The sequence below is a fragment of the Myodes glareolus genome, chromosome 5 (genome assembly GCF_982192425.1).
Source record: "Myodes glareolus chromosome 5, mMyoGla1.1, whole genome shotgun sequence".
Classification (NCBI taxonomy): Eukaryota; Metazoa; Chordata; class Mammalia; order Rodentia; family Cricetidae; genus Myodes; species Myodes glareolus.
In genome coordinates, this window is record NC_142030.1 from 54,246,719 (window position 1) to 54,261,821 (window position 15,103).

The 15,103-nt window shown below is 43.7% G+C and overlaps 1 protein-coding gene across 7 annotated transcripts in view; it reads right to left on the reverse strand.

Annotated features, from left to right (window-relative positions):
* Window positions 1–15,103, reverse strand: part of Pxk (PX domain containing serine/threonine kinase like) — a 71,853-nt gene that overhangs the window by 56,526 nt on the left and 224 nt on the right. The window contains exon 1 of one of the 7 annotated variants that reach the window (XM_085687958.2): window positions 9,313–9,354. The exons of the other annotated variants lie outside the window; for them this stretch is intronic. The gene's annotated coding sequence lies outside the window, so the exon portion shown is untranslated. Of the gene's footprint in view, window positions 1–9,312; window positions 9,355–15,103 lie in introns of those variants that run through there. 7 annotated transcript variants of the gene reach the window in all.

Consider the following 15,103-nt stretch of genomic DNA (forward strand, 5'->3'; position numbering starts at 1 on the left):
GGCCTTGAACTCACAGAGATCTGCCTGCCTCTGTCTACAGCATGTTGGGATTAAAGGTGTGCGCACCTCCGCCTGGCATAAAAAATACCTTAAGGTTCAAACTTAAGAAGTTACAAGGCGTGTAGCTGTAACCCACAGGCAGCAGGCAGTATCATACTCAGGGACACCAAGTTTCTGAGGAAGAGCCATAATAGAAAGATTTGTTCAGTTCACTGGCCACCTGCCTGGCTACTACCATCTTTAATATTTCATAGAATTAATGATTACTCTTTGCTCTGAAACTCATTTATCTCTGCTTCATCTGCAGGTTCTCAGTGCTAGAACCTACTTTATTCTACATCAATTGCTGTGCAAACCAATAATGTGCAAAAAATATCTTCAAACAAATAAAAATCCTGAGGGTTTTAAAAGGCATCTGAAGAACCACAACTGTCTTTGTGTAAGTTCCGGCAGGTGAGTGAGGCCAACTGTATCTCCTTTTCAACCACCGACTCTATTTAAAACTCCTAACTACAGATCGTAGCACCTTGAGCTTTACTCTTCACAAAACAAAATTCCCCAGTTTGCTTTATGCAAAACCAAATCGAGCACTTTCCCTCTGTTCAGAGTAGTCAAAGGAAAGCATCAGAGCCCACTTTGATCCCTGCAGTGAAAACTGCCATGACCCCAGGCCTTGGAAGTTCAAGCTGTCCTCTGCGGAATGGTCGCTCTCCCAGCAGAAAAGCTGGTCTGTGACTCCAAAGACAGATGATGCTCCAGTCAGAGGCATTCCACAAGGAAGCACTCTGAATACCGCTTTGTTGTTGTTTCTTTTTCAGTTTTCTGATACAGGTTTTCTCAGTGTAGCCATGGATATCCTGAACTTGCTCTGTAGACCAGGCTGGCTTCGAACTCAGAGATCCACCTGCCTTTGCCTCCCGAGTGCTGGAATTAAAGGCGTGCTCCACCATCGCCTGACGTAACTAATGTTTATATCAAAGTAAAGCATAAACACACAAAGACTCCCCAACAAAACTATTAAATAAAATATAGCTTTCACTTATTTGTTCAATAATTCCTGGAATGTCTCAAAACTGCAAAAATGGCCAGGCAGTGGTGACGCACACCTTTAATCCCAGCACTGGGGAGGCAGAGGCAGGCAAATCTCTGTGAAATCAAGGCCTGCCTGGTCTACAAGAACAGTCAGGACAGTTCTTGTTAGTTCCAGGACAGTCAGGACTGTTACACAGAGAAGCCCTGTCTCAAAATAAAACAAAACAAAAACAAAAATCCAAGTGCAAAAATGGATGCACTAAACATAAAGCACTACCCATCACATAAGAAGCTAAAAGAAGTCTTAAGCAGACAGTCCTGCTGGCAGTGATGATTTTTCTGTGGTTCTGGATCTCTGGAAGCTGATACAGCAGAAACTGACCTGAGAACAGCTGAGGGCGACAGTGTCCCCACTCCTGGGGACATTCTTTGTTACCTCCTTTCGTCCACTGCTCCAAAGACAGGCCTCCTAGATGTCCTCGTGCCAGGACACTGGGTAACGACAACAGACATTCTGACTCAAGGTCCAACTGCCACCCTTCTAGTTTACCAGCCTAATTCTTCTGAGCTTCGGTTTAGAGCTCTGCATAATCGTATCTTTCCTACAGGTTGTGGTGAATGCTGGATGAGATAGCACTGCTAAGGCATCCAGGACAGTGGCCAGGTGCCGCAGTTTCCAAGGTGTCTGTAGGTGAATGCTTGTCTCCAGAACAGTTACAGTGCCTATGACCTAGGCAGACGCTTTCACACTGTGTAGTTTCCTTTCAGTGACTCCGCTCAGTAGGCAGAACCAGTCTATCGGGTCAGGAGGATGTGCTCAGAACACAGCCTTTTGATTTTAGTGCCCCAAAATGTCTCAGTCAACCTCATACCACATGGGTACAAAGTGCAGAAGTGAGTGTAATCTGGGCACCAGAGAAACTGTACAAATATGAACATTATTTTCCCTCCATGTTAAGGAAACCCTATCATCAACATTTGGCAGGTTCTGGAGAAACAGGAGGGGCAGACAGGAGTTCAGCAGTTAAGGATGCTTGCTGCTCTCACAGAGGACAGGAGTTTGGTTCCCAACACTGGCATGCAGCAACTCACAATTGCCTTATAACTCCAGTCCCAGGGGACCCAATGCTCTCTTCTGGATTCTATAGGTACTGTATTCACACACACAGAGACACAGACACACACACACAGACACACACACACAGACACACACACACACACAGAAACAACACAAATCTGGCAGGGCAGTGGTGGCACACGCTTTTAATCTGAGCCCTCAGTAGGCAGTTGTCTTAGAATTCACTCTGCAGACCAGGCTGGCCTCCAACTCAGAGATCAGCTTGCCTCTGCATTCCAAGTGCTGGGATTAAAGGGCACGCACTACTACTGCCTAGCTATTTTTCGTATCTATACCTGTGTGATTCAGTAAGGGAGCTAGAGGCAATACAAGGCTGTGGATCACTTAAAATATTACTAGTCTGAAATATACACTACATTGCAAAATTTAAATAATAAATGTAAAAGGTAACAAGTTTGTACTAATTTCAAGTTTAGATTATATTTTGGATATATTATATGAAGCAAAATATTTTATTTAGATTATTTCACCTTTTTAGTTTTTTAATATTTACTTTTTCAATTATTAGAGAGAATGATATGCATGTGTGTGAGTATAGGCACATCCATGCCATGTCATGATACACATGTGCATATACATGTGAAGGGAAGGGTGAAGGACAACTTTAGAAATCTGTTCTTGTCTTCCATCAAGGAATCCAGGGATCAAGCTCAGGTCATTAGGTTTGCACAGATGGCCTCTCCGGCCGGCCGACCAGCCCTCCTCTCCGGCCGTCTGACCAGCCCTTTTTTCACTGCTGTTCATGTAGCTACTGGAAAAGGCAAAATTACATGTGTCACTCACGTGACATCTTTACTGGACAGTGCTGCTCCCAGCCTCTAGTTTGTGTGATAATTAATTCCATGCCTATGTGGCTAGGGTGGAGAAGTGAAAAACTGGTCACCCAAATAACTGCCTGGTTCTGTGGTTCTCAGGGTACTTCCAAATTGTTGGTGTCTAGGTCTACTCAGACAGTTATGAGATCAAATGAAAAACCTAGGAAAAAAAATCTGACTTCTTACATAGTAAAATATATACTTAGAATATCATCCAGCTATTTCATCCCTAGGTATTTATTCAGAAGAAATGAAATGTGTCTTCACCAGGACTTACCCAATTGCTCGTGGCAGCTTTATCATAAAATACACAACTATAAACACTAAATGCTGACGTGGGATAACAAGCTGTGGTCCAAACACACACAACAGAATACTATTTAGCAATTAAAAAATCCTTGAGGTGGAACTCATGCCTTTCTTTCCAGAAATTTGAGAGGATGATGCAAAATGATCTCTGAGAGGGTTGGGGAGGCAGAAACTAAATACTGCACCATGTCCAGTTTTACTTACAGAGTACACGCCACAAAGATGAAATGACAGGAACAGCAAACAGAGTAGTAGTGGCCAGGGACCAGAAGAGGATACTGACGACAAAGGATGCAAAGGAAATGTTTGCTGTAGAAAATGTTATAGTAGCTATATCTTTTCCAAAGTTACCAAACTGAATACTTAAAAATGATTAATTTTATTACATGTAAATTATACTTCAACAAATCCAACCTAACAGGCGTAAGGAGAAAAGGAAGGAAAGGAAAGAAATTAATGACTGACATAAAGCACTTCATGGCTTAGCAAAGAGCAACATCGACGGCATGACAATCACCACACTCATTTCTGTGTTACTTTAAAAGGTTTACAATTAGCAGCACTCGGGATGCAACAACAAGCAGATCTCTATGAGTTCGAGGTCAGCCTGACCTACAGAGTAAGTTCCAGGACAGCCAAGACTACAGAGAAACCCTGTCTTGAAAAACCAAAAAGGTCTAGAACTTAAGACTGACTACCCCTCTGACCTCTGGTACACTTGTTCACCTGCTCAACTTTTCCTCACCATGTTTCCCCCTCTCTTCCTTCTCCCATCTTGTTATGGACCAGAGATGCATTCCGAGTCCACTGATTTATGACTTCCCTATGTCCTTCCTTGTAGCAAGGCAGGCCGGCTTGTTGGGGTATCTGTCCTGCCCAGTACCCCACAACCGGCAAGCCCAAAGAAAAACCACACACAGGACTCCATAAGGTTAAAAACTGATTGGCCCATTAGTTCAGGCTTTTTGTTAGTCCTTATAACTTATATTAATCCATTATCATTATCTATGTTAGCACATGGCTCAGTACCTTTTCCAGCAGGGCAGCTTACATGTTGCTTCTCTGGTGGTCTGTGCAGGAGTGCCAGAGGAACCTCCCTGCTTCCCAGAATTCTCCTGTTCTCATTGCATCAACTCTACTTCCTGTCTGGTTTTCCCGCCTATACTGCCTGCCTAGACAATCAGCGTTTTATTAAAATATGATTGACAGAATACAGACAATTCTCCCGCATCACTTCCTTTATCCACTATGCAGTACCCTATATACCAGCAGCAAATCAGGCTTCCTAAAACATCATTCTCCTGTGCTACACACCTGAGCCTGGCATCCAAGAGATCCCACAATTGGCTTGTGAACACCACTTTTCTGTATTTCCCCTCACCACAATGAACACATGGAAATAAATGTACAAAGGCAGGAATCAACTCTATTTTGCTTACTCGTGCACTTAACATCCCAAGTGCCCATAACATAGAACATGTCTATAGCAAGTTACAGAAAAATGCTGTTCAGATGTTTGACAACTGATCGCCAACCTGATTCAAATTCACAGCACATATGTGAAAAGCCAAACATGGCTGGGCATGCTGTGGCTTCAGCACTATGTCACCGAGACAGACACAGAAAGCAAACAACTCGGAAGTCTCAAGAAGTCCCTGAAAATTACCAGATACACAAGACTCCTTCCTCTCCAAGTTTATATAGGCAGTAAGGACTGTGGGAGTGACTCAGAGCAGTGTCCAACCAGCCTATCTTTATCTCTAAGAGACTAGCCAGCAGAATTACCAGGAGGAAATATTCAGTGACCTGTCAAGCTGCCTGCAAGCCATGAAGGAAGCGCCAGGGCTGCAGCTTTCCTGAATCATTAACCATGCTGGGTTGGGTGGGCTTTTGCTACTGACCCCAATAAACTCAGTGGCTCACCAAGTTGGTACTTAGTTCTGTCATTAGTTCCTTACCTGGGGTGAACAGACCTTTGTGATTTGTATTGCAACTTCCCTGGAAAAGTGTCATGCAATACATGGGCACACATATTTACCTGTGTACACCACACACACGAGAGAGAGAGAGAGAGAGAGAGAGAGAGAGAGAGAGAGAGAGAGAGAGAGATGCAGACAAGCTGAGCATGAGGGCTCACCCAGGAAACCAATCAAGATAGGAGGCAGACAGATTAAGTTTGAACAGAACGCAATTGGCAAGGAACATAGAGGTCTGTCTTTGGCAACAAGAAGGTAGAATTATCACACCTCAGGGGAGAGGAAAGGCTTCTGTAAGAAGCTAGTCAGATATTCTGTGGTCAACTGGAATGTCCCTGGGCTTTCCCAGAAATTACTAACGAAGGGGATCAGCATCAGTAGCAGCGTGGGACTCAGAGGCTGGTAGAACATACTCTCCTAACTGTCTTGATGACTCCATCCTATCTGGGAGTGTGAGACAACCTGTAATGTGGTGATCTGCAGGCCCACATGCAGAAATGCCTAGGGTATGACAAGGAACTGCCCATTCTCTGTGCTCGGCTGGGCTAGTGGGCTGTTCTCTACTGGCCATACACTAGAGGCTGGTGTATACACGCCTACTTCCAGCTTCATATCCCTTTGCTTCAACAAGGAAGGGGTTAAAGTGTGCAGGGCTAAAGTGCATGAGTCTCTGGGCAGAATGGAGGGCCTGAATGAAAAAGACCACTTCCCTTTTCACCTCTACAGCAGCTTCTCCATTTTCTCCCTCATGATAGCAGGGGATGTGCGGGCTGCTCAAATTAATTAACAAGGAGAAATGACTTGTTTTAAAGCTGGGACTAACAAGTAGACCCAATGCAAGGCTCATACATACTACACTCTGATCCAGAACCCTCTGCCCTTCCCCTGGGACACTAATAAGTCATCTGTGCACACACACCAAAATGCACTATGCAAGCTGCAAACTAAAGCAGTTTGTTCTCTTTCTTGCGGTATATAATCCATCTAGTGTTTTAAGTACAGTTTTCATAGAATAACATATTATATATGATAGTATAGAACATTATTTTTAAATATACACATCTCACTCTCCCAGCTTACCGTTTCTTTTGAGTGTGTGAGTGCGTGTGTGTGTGTGTGTGTGTGTGTGTGTGCGCGCGCGCACGCGCTTGACCGTCTAAACAAGAATAGAAACTAGAGGCTGACATCAGGATGTCTTTCCAATCACTCCTCTCCACATGTTTTAAGATAGGGACTCTTGCCAAACCTTGAGCTTATTATTTTAGCAAGACTGGCTGGCCAGGGAGCCCCTGGAAGTCTCCTGTCTCCCCACTTCTCAGCTCTGAGGTTACAAATACACTTTGTCACACCCAGCTTATATGTAGATGCTAAATATCCAGACACAGATCCTCATGCTTGTGCAAGCATTTTATCTACTGATCCACCTACTCAGTCACACTTTCAAGTTTATTTTCTAACAATGATTTTTATCCTAAGATCCACAGCCTAGAAGTGATGCTGAGAGGTTTAGACAGGTACATGGCTGTTTATAGAAAGAAGCTGTCCTGCCAATGATCTTAAAAACGAGCTGGATCACCACAGCAAAGAACTTGGGAGCATCTGTGTTCTAAGTTTAATATCCTGCAACATTATAAAACTTTCCAGGATAAAAAAAGGGGTAGCTGGTTGCTTTTTGAAGGTAACAAAAACATTATAAATTGTACTGATATATTCACAGCTTTGTGATTATACTAAGAACCACTGAATTGCCCACTTCTGCTCAGTAAAGTGTTTGATCTTGGATTATATAAAGCTACTGCCAAAAAAAAAAAAATAAATGTAAAACAAAGTTTTTTGGGCATACTCCTATCACAATGCAGTGGAATTCCCAAGCTGAAAGAAATATAATCACATTAACAAAAGAGCATGTGTCCTAGTTACCAAGAAATGACCACTCAATTATTCCAAAGCAACAATAACAGCAGAAGTTCCTTTAAGTTTTCAACTGTGCTTTTTTTTTCTTTTTTAAGAAGTGTGAGGAAATGCTAAAGATGGCCATACTTCCCCCAAGTTTGGTCACCATCATCATCAACTGGAGACTCCAAAATCCAAGTGTTTACCCAAGATAAAGTATCTGTGTTCTTAGTCAAGGCTTCAACCTTACGCACTCTGTGCACAGTTTTCACAACGAACCAAAATGACACCCAGTTCAAGGGCAAACCCACAAAAGGAGTTAACCACACCCTTCCCAAACCTGAGCACTTAAGAGCTCCAAGGGGGAGCTAGTGTGGTGGCTCTCATTGTTAATTACAGCACTGGAAGGCAGAGGAGGAAGGTTACAAGTTGGAGGACAGGTTGGTCTACACTGTAAATTCCTTACTAATAAGGCCTACATGGTAAAACTCTGTTTAAAAAAAGTGTGTGTGAGTTTGTGTGTGTGCGGGGGGGGGGGGTGTGTATCTAGCATGGTGACGCTTGCCTTTAATCCCATCACAATAGGTAAAAGCGCTTGCCATAATGCCTGATGGCCCAAATGTGATCTCTAGAACTCACATGAAAGAACAGGGGAACCTATTCCTGCAAGTTGTTTTCTGACCTCCATACGGGTTCTGTGGGACCCACATAGCCCCCACTCTCCTCACATTCAAATAAATTAATAAATGCAATAAAAATATTTAATTAAAAAAATAAGAAGTTCCAAGGGAACTTGGGCATTAATCAGTCCATAAAGCATTTGTCACACAAACGTAAGGACTTGAGTTCAATTCCTAGCACTCACATAAAAAAGTCAGGTACAGCATGTACCTGTAATGGTAACACTCAGGAGGCACAGACAGGGTCATTAAGGCTTACTGGCCATCAGTCAGCTTAATCTGAGAATTCAAGGAGAAACTTTCTCAAAAAAACAAAACAAAACCAAAACCAAAAAAAAACCAAAAAGGGCTGAAGATATGGTTCTTGCAGAATACTTGGGTTTGACTCCTAGTACCCACATGGCAGCTCACAAGCATCTGTGACTCCAGTTCCAGGGCATCCAACACCCTCTTTTGGCCTCCATGGACACCGGGCACATACATGATACACCCACATACATATAGTCCATAAAATAAGCAAATCTAAAATTAATTAATAATTAAAAAATAAAAAATGTGGTTGATCCTAGCAAGGTGGCAAACAATTTTAATCCAGCACCCAGAAGGCAGAGTCAGGTGGATCTCTGTGAGGTCTGGCCCAGCCAGAGCTGCACAGTAAGAGCCCATTCAAAAAAATAAGTACTTAATAAAACAAAAAGACAAGAAGACACCAAACTCTACCACACACAAACACACACATATGCCCAGACACACACACATGCACACATATACAGACATATACACAAGCACAGGTACACACATAAATACACAGGCACAGACACACACACACACACACAGTCACAAACAGATACACACAATCACAGATACACACATACAAAAACATATAGACATATACATATAGACACAGATACACACACACATACAGACACACACACATATAAAGATACACAGATACACAGACACATGAATACACAGGCACTGACACAGATACACGAAGATACACGTGCGCACGCACACACATAGAGTTCCAGTTCAGGTCCAGTTTCCCCTTTCTCAGAACGCCAAAAGTTGCAACATTTCCTATGTAGCCCTCGAAAGCCTCCGGAAGCTTAGAAGGAAATGACACTTGCCTTGCAGTGGAGAACCGAGGGCTTGTCCCCTGTGTTACAAACAAACACACAAACTTCTCATTGACTATCTGTATTTTGAACAATCCCAAGATCATAATGGAAGGAATGGCTGTTTCAGCAAGAACAAAACACTTTTCTTTACACATATAACAAACTCCTGCCCTGGAACCCACACTTCCTACTGGGAACATCGCTGCGTTCTTACTTCCCTATTACAAGACATTTCTAATGGGGCAATACTCAGAAGAGGTGACAGACAAGGACTGAGTATCACTGGCCGCACAAAGAATGTTTTCCAATAAGAAGAGATGACTAGAATCTCCAAATGAACTAAATTACCAGTCTCTAAACACTCCCAACGGCGGGTGTTCTGGCTGCACGCATCAAGTTTTGTAGGACAACTGGAGACACAAGGCGCAGAGACGAGTGAGGGGAGGCCGAGGAGAGAGCTGCCACCTCTCCCTACTGCAGCGCGTTTAAGCGTTCAGCATGTGCCTATGCAAATATTTTCAGAGGAATTGTTTTACAAGTATTCAGCATAATGTGGACTTCTGAAGAAACCTCCATATAGCATTTGAAAACGAAGTCAAGATAATTCCGACACGGAATACTGGCTTACTTTAACATTTTAGGCTCTGAAGACAAACGTCTTTTTTTGTTGGTTGGTTTGTTTTATGTTTTTCAAGACAGGGTTTCTCTGTGTAGCCCTGACTGTCCTGGAACTTGCTATGTAGACCAGGCTGGCCTCCAACTCGGAGATCCACCTGCCTCTGCCTCCTGCATGCTATGATTAAAGATGTACACCACCACACCCAGCTGTAACAAAGATGTTTTATTTGGCATCACACTTGAGTAGGTATCCTGGTGATATATGAACAAAGGCTTTTGTCATTGATTTTTGAGCCAGGGTGAGATTAAAGGTCTGGCTATAAATAGACTTCTTGTTTTCAAGGTTTTATTTATTTATTTTTTTCTATATGAATGCATGTACTTCTTTATTCCAGAAGAGGGCATCAGATCCCATTACAGATAGCTGTGACTCACCTTGAGGTTGCTGGGAATTGAACTCTGGACCTCTGGAAGACCAGCTTAACTGCTGAGTCATTTCCACAGCCCATAAATAGGTCATTAATTAAGAAACTAAGCTTGCAGGCAGTGGTGGCGCACGCCTTTAATCCCAGTAATTGGGAGGCAGAGGCAGGCGGATCTCTGAGTTTGAGGCCAGCTTGGTCTACAAAGTGAGTTCCAAGACAGCCAGCACTGTTACACAGTGAAGCCCTGTCTCGAAAAATAAAATAAAAAACAAACAAAACAAACAAACAAACAAACAAATCCCCCCAAACAAAGCCAAACGAAAAAGAAACTAAACTCGCTGTGTGGGGAAAGGAGGGTGTGGTGTGGAGATGGTGTGTGTATGGGTCGGGGGAGGTGGCACAGGCCTTTAATTCCAGCACTCAGGTGGTAGCGGTAGGTGGGTCTCTGAGAGTTGGGGCCAGCCTGGTCTACAGAACTTCCAGGACAGCCAAGGCTACACAAAGAAACCCTGTGTCAACAAACAAAAACCAAAATACAACAAAAGAAACTAAGCTCACCAGGCAGTGGTGGCACATGCCTTTAATCCCAGCACTTGGGAGGCAGAGGCGGGAGAATCTCTATGAGTTCGAGACCAGCCTGGTCTACAAGAGTTAGTTCCAGGACAGGCTCCAAAGCCACAGAGAGACCCTGTCTCGGAAAACAAAAACAAGAAAGAAAGAAAGGAAGGACGAAAGGAAGGAAGGGAGGGAGGGAGGGAGGGAGGAAGGAAGGGAGGAAGGGAGGGAGGGAGGGAGGAAGGAAGGAAGGAAAGCAGAAAGAAAGAAAGAAAGAAAGAAAGAAAGAAAGAAAGAAAGAAAGAAAGAAAGAAAGAAGGAAACTAAGCTCAACAAACCAAAAAAGAAACTCCAGTTGGGCAGTGGTGGCGCACACCTTTAATCCCCGCACTTGGGAGGCAGAGGTAGGTGGATCTCTGTGAGTTCGAGGCCAGCCTGGTCTATAAGAGCTACTTCCAGGACAGCTAGAACTGTTACACAAAGAAACCCTGTCTTGAAAAACAAAAAAACAAAACCAAAACCAACCTCCGAACCCATATATGTTATGGCAGGTAACTTGTGCGAACCTTAGAAAATGAAAGCCCTCAAATCCAATACAACAAAAATTCTATGAAAGCCAGAACCGTCTAGTTGTTTATGCTATAAACATCACTCAATGATCTTTTACTTCAAGAACAGAATGCACCAGATGCAGAGTAAGTGGGCCCTAAGCCAGATGAACTGGGAGAATGGTCAACAGGAGAAAGCTGAAGCGAAAAGGTTAGCCACATGGTCACCCTACCACGCAGCAAGAAGGAATAGTCCACCTGGTAACAGTCCTCTGGGCTCTAGTTCTGTGAAGTCTGCACTTTTTTAGTCTGTTGCCTTTGTTTTCCTCTTCGTGCAGCCAAGAATTTGCATTTCCCCTTCTTCTCTTATTTCTCCTAAGCTTGCTCACAACTCACCTGTTGGTCGTTTACAACAAACATCTCTTTTCTGCTTAAAGCATCCTGCTCCTAAATACCAGCCTTTCTTATTTGGTGTGTGTGTGTGTGTGTGTGTGTGTGTGTGTGTGTGTGTGTGTGTGTGAGAGAGAGAGAGAGAGAGAGAGAGAGAGAGAGAGAGAGAAAGAGAGAGAGAGATATATTATTATTTTTTTAAAATATTTATTTATTTATTATGTATACAATATTCTGTCTGTGTGTATGCCTGAAGGCCAGAAGAGGGCGCCAGACCTCATTACAGATGGTTGTGAGCCACCTTGTGGTTGCTGGGAATTGAACTCAGGACCTTTGGAAGAGCAGGCAGTGCTCTTAACCACTGAGCTATCTCTCCAGCCCCGAGAGAGATTATTTTATGTGCATCAGTATTCCATCCACTTGCCTGCCTGGCGCCCCTGCAGGCCAGAGGAGGGCACTGGATTGGATTGGAACTGGAGTTACAAACAACTGTGAGTCACCATGGGGGTGCTAGGAACCCAACCTGGGTCCTCTGCATGAACCAGTGTTCTTAACTGCTAAGACACCTCTTCAGTCCTTTCTGATCAATTTCTTGAAGCCAAAGTCATTGTGCTTCATTAAAAAAAAAAAAAGGAAAGAAACATGGTGGGGGGGGCAGAAGGAAGGAAGAAGGAGAAAACCTTTCAAGCCCAAGACAGGCAATGAATCACCTACCAACACACACCCCACCAGCTAGCTGCTTATCCAAGTGTCTTTCTGGGAAATGACTTGTGTTCCTTCTTCCTCCTGGTGTATATGCTTTCCCCACACAATTTTTCCCTTCATAAATCCTAAATCAGATTTACCCTATAATTTTGAGCTGTAAATTCTGTTTTCGAAGACAAAGCAATTTGACAAATTAAAGTAACTATGGACAGAAATGAGCTTACTTGGAATAACATACTTAAATGTGACTAACCCCCTACACATAGGTTACTAGGAAATAAAGAGACGGAAGGGAACAACCTTGCAAATACTTCATAAAGATGATTTTTTTTTCATCCTTGTAACAAGAGGAGAGTAGTTGAGAACAGGCACTGATTATTCCTATTTACATATCACAAAACTGAAATAAGAGACCTACTGGTTGTTTCGAAGGGGGGGGGCAGGGGAGGCTGAGGTACCCATTTAACACATCAAATCAGACCTAGCCACCTGGTTTTCCCTGAATCTCTACCTGTTGAGGGTCCTCCTGGCTGGCATACCCTGCCCCCCACCCCAAACGCTCCAACCCTGGGTGCTGGACTACTCTTCCCTATAGAATCCAACCATTTAGTTCCTTTGTGCCTTTGGGCCTCCTGGATGCTGCACCTGGTACCCTTGCTCTCCCCCAACCCACACAAGGCCCAGCTTTGCACATATCTACAATAAACCTCTCCCTCACTAGACCTGGGAGCAGCCAAGCAGCCATGTCTTTCCCTTCCTTCCTTCCTTCCTTCCTTCCTTCCTTCCTTCCTTCCTTCCTTCCTTCCTTCCTTCCTTCCTACCTCTCTCTCTCCTTCATTCAGTGCTTCATGTGGGTGCATGTCTGTAGCCCCAGCACTCAGAAAGTGGAAGCAGGGAGGTTAGGGTTCTAGGCAGGCTTCAGCAGCATCACAAATAAAAATCTTAGTGAGCTGAAATACACCCTGGATAGAATCTCTGTTAGTCCAAGGCCAGTCAGGTCAACATATCAAGCTCCTGGACAGTAAGGGATACATAGTGAGACCCCATCTCAAAATAAAACAAAACAAAACAAAAGGGAGGGTCATCAACTTGCTCAAAATTATATGACTGACAAGTATGACTCCAGCTTGACTCTTCAAATCAAAGGACAGCTGCTATTATACATCCCTCCATGTGTTTCTGCCAGTGGCCAAGGAGCAACTTCCTAGAAAGCAGCATTTTGAAGGATGCATCTTTGACTTTTGAGACATGATTTCCTGACCAACAAACTGTAAAGCTATTTTCAATCTGCCCAAAAGAGAGCAATGCCGTTCTCTTCCCCCACGCACCACTTTCAAACACCACTTCTTTCCAGCTGTTCTGTTTCCAAGGGACTTACTCAGAGCATTCTCAGTCCAGGAAGTTTGCATCAGTATATGCTTTTTCTCAATAAAGTTTAGGGCTGATGCAACATTTTTCAGTCTCACACTTCACAGCTAAGATGACAAGAACACAGAAGAGTCAAAAATTACGCAAGACAATGATACATTTTTTTTTTTTAATTCCACATCTGCCTGTCTTGGTCTCCTGTGAGTCACTGTCTTTCCTGTTCAGTCATCGTTATAAAAACTGCTATTTTTTTTTGCCCTAAAATTCTTGCTTTGTGTTTGCTCTAATGAAAAGCTACACATAACGATGGGATCCCATTACATCTCTCACCACCTCACTTGAGCACTGACCTCCGTAGGCAGCCCAGAAGCCTCATTCTGATTTTCACAATCTCCCTTTACACAAACAGGAAAAGGGGCCCAATGAGACTGCAATTCATTTACTTACCCATCAAACAGGCACATGTGAAATACTATCAGACTGAGACCCCAAAGTGAAGGAGAATCGTCTCCCCTGTCATAGTGCGGCAGAGAGGAAAGGACACGATTATAGTGTCTATCTGGGGAAATAGCTATGAAGGAAGGAAGGTTTTCTAGAGGAAGTAGTCTCTAAGCACCTATAGCATGCATCTCTTCAGTACTAGACCTAAACGACTCAACACCTTCTCTAAGAGGTTATAAGACTTACTTGCCAGTAATCCAGTCAAAAATGTAACTTGAAAGAATAATGACTTCCTGACCTAAACTTGGGCCCTTTAAATACTCACTTTGCAACAAATTACAAGTTTAACAAACTCATGGGTATTTAGTGCCTTTTCACAAGTTTCTAGAACAGGATTTAAGATTTTAGCCTAGGGAGACAAACGTACTTTTTAAAAAGATAAGTCATTTCTCTGAGGCTGAATGCTCTGAACAATCCAGATCCTACAAAACAAGGCTGTCGGAGAGGTAACTGGGTTCCGAAAAGTACCGCTTTAATACGACAGAATGAAAGATCTGCTTGAACAGCGTAACTACACACACACACACACACACACACACACACACACACGGAGGGCTATTGTGGGGCTTTAGTCCCCAGATGATGAACCCCTAAACATGATCAACAAGACTGTGAGCTGGAATCTGATTTGGTGGCCTGACAAAACATTACAATCTAAGGAAATCCCACTTCCACCCCCACCCCATTCATCATTTCCTCACTGAAGTCCCACAGGTTAGTAGCTCCCCGGTTTTTACTGGTTCCTGGATTTATTGCTTGTAAATTACAATGCATAGAGCACCTTTCAAAAAGAAAAATTGCACGGGCAAATGAAAGCAAGCGTGCCTTAAAGCCCCATAAAAGACTGTAGGCGAAACGAACTCGCCTGTGTTTACTACGAGTATCTAGGGCTGGCTCCCTCCTGCCACTCCAGGGGTCAGCGAGGCAAACGCGAGGCGCCCGGGCGGCGGCTGAGCAGGAGCCGGGCAGCAGGGTCCCACACCTGCCCGGCTCCGGTGCCCTCGCCCGGCTGCGCCGTCCGGCCTGAGC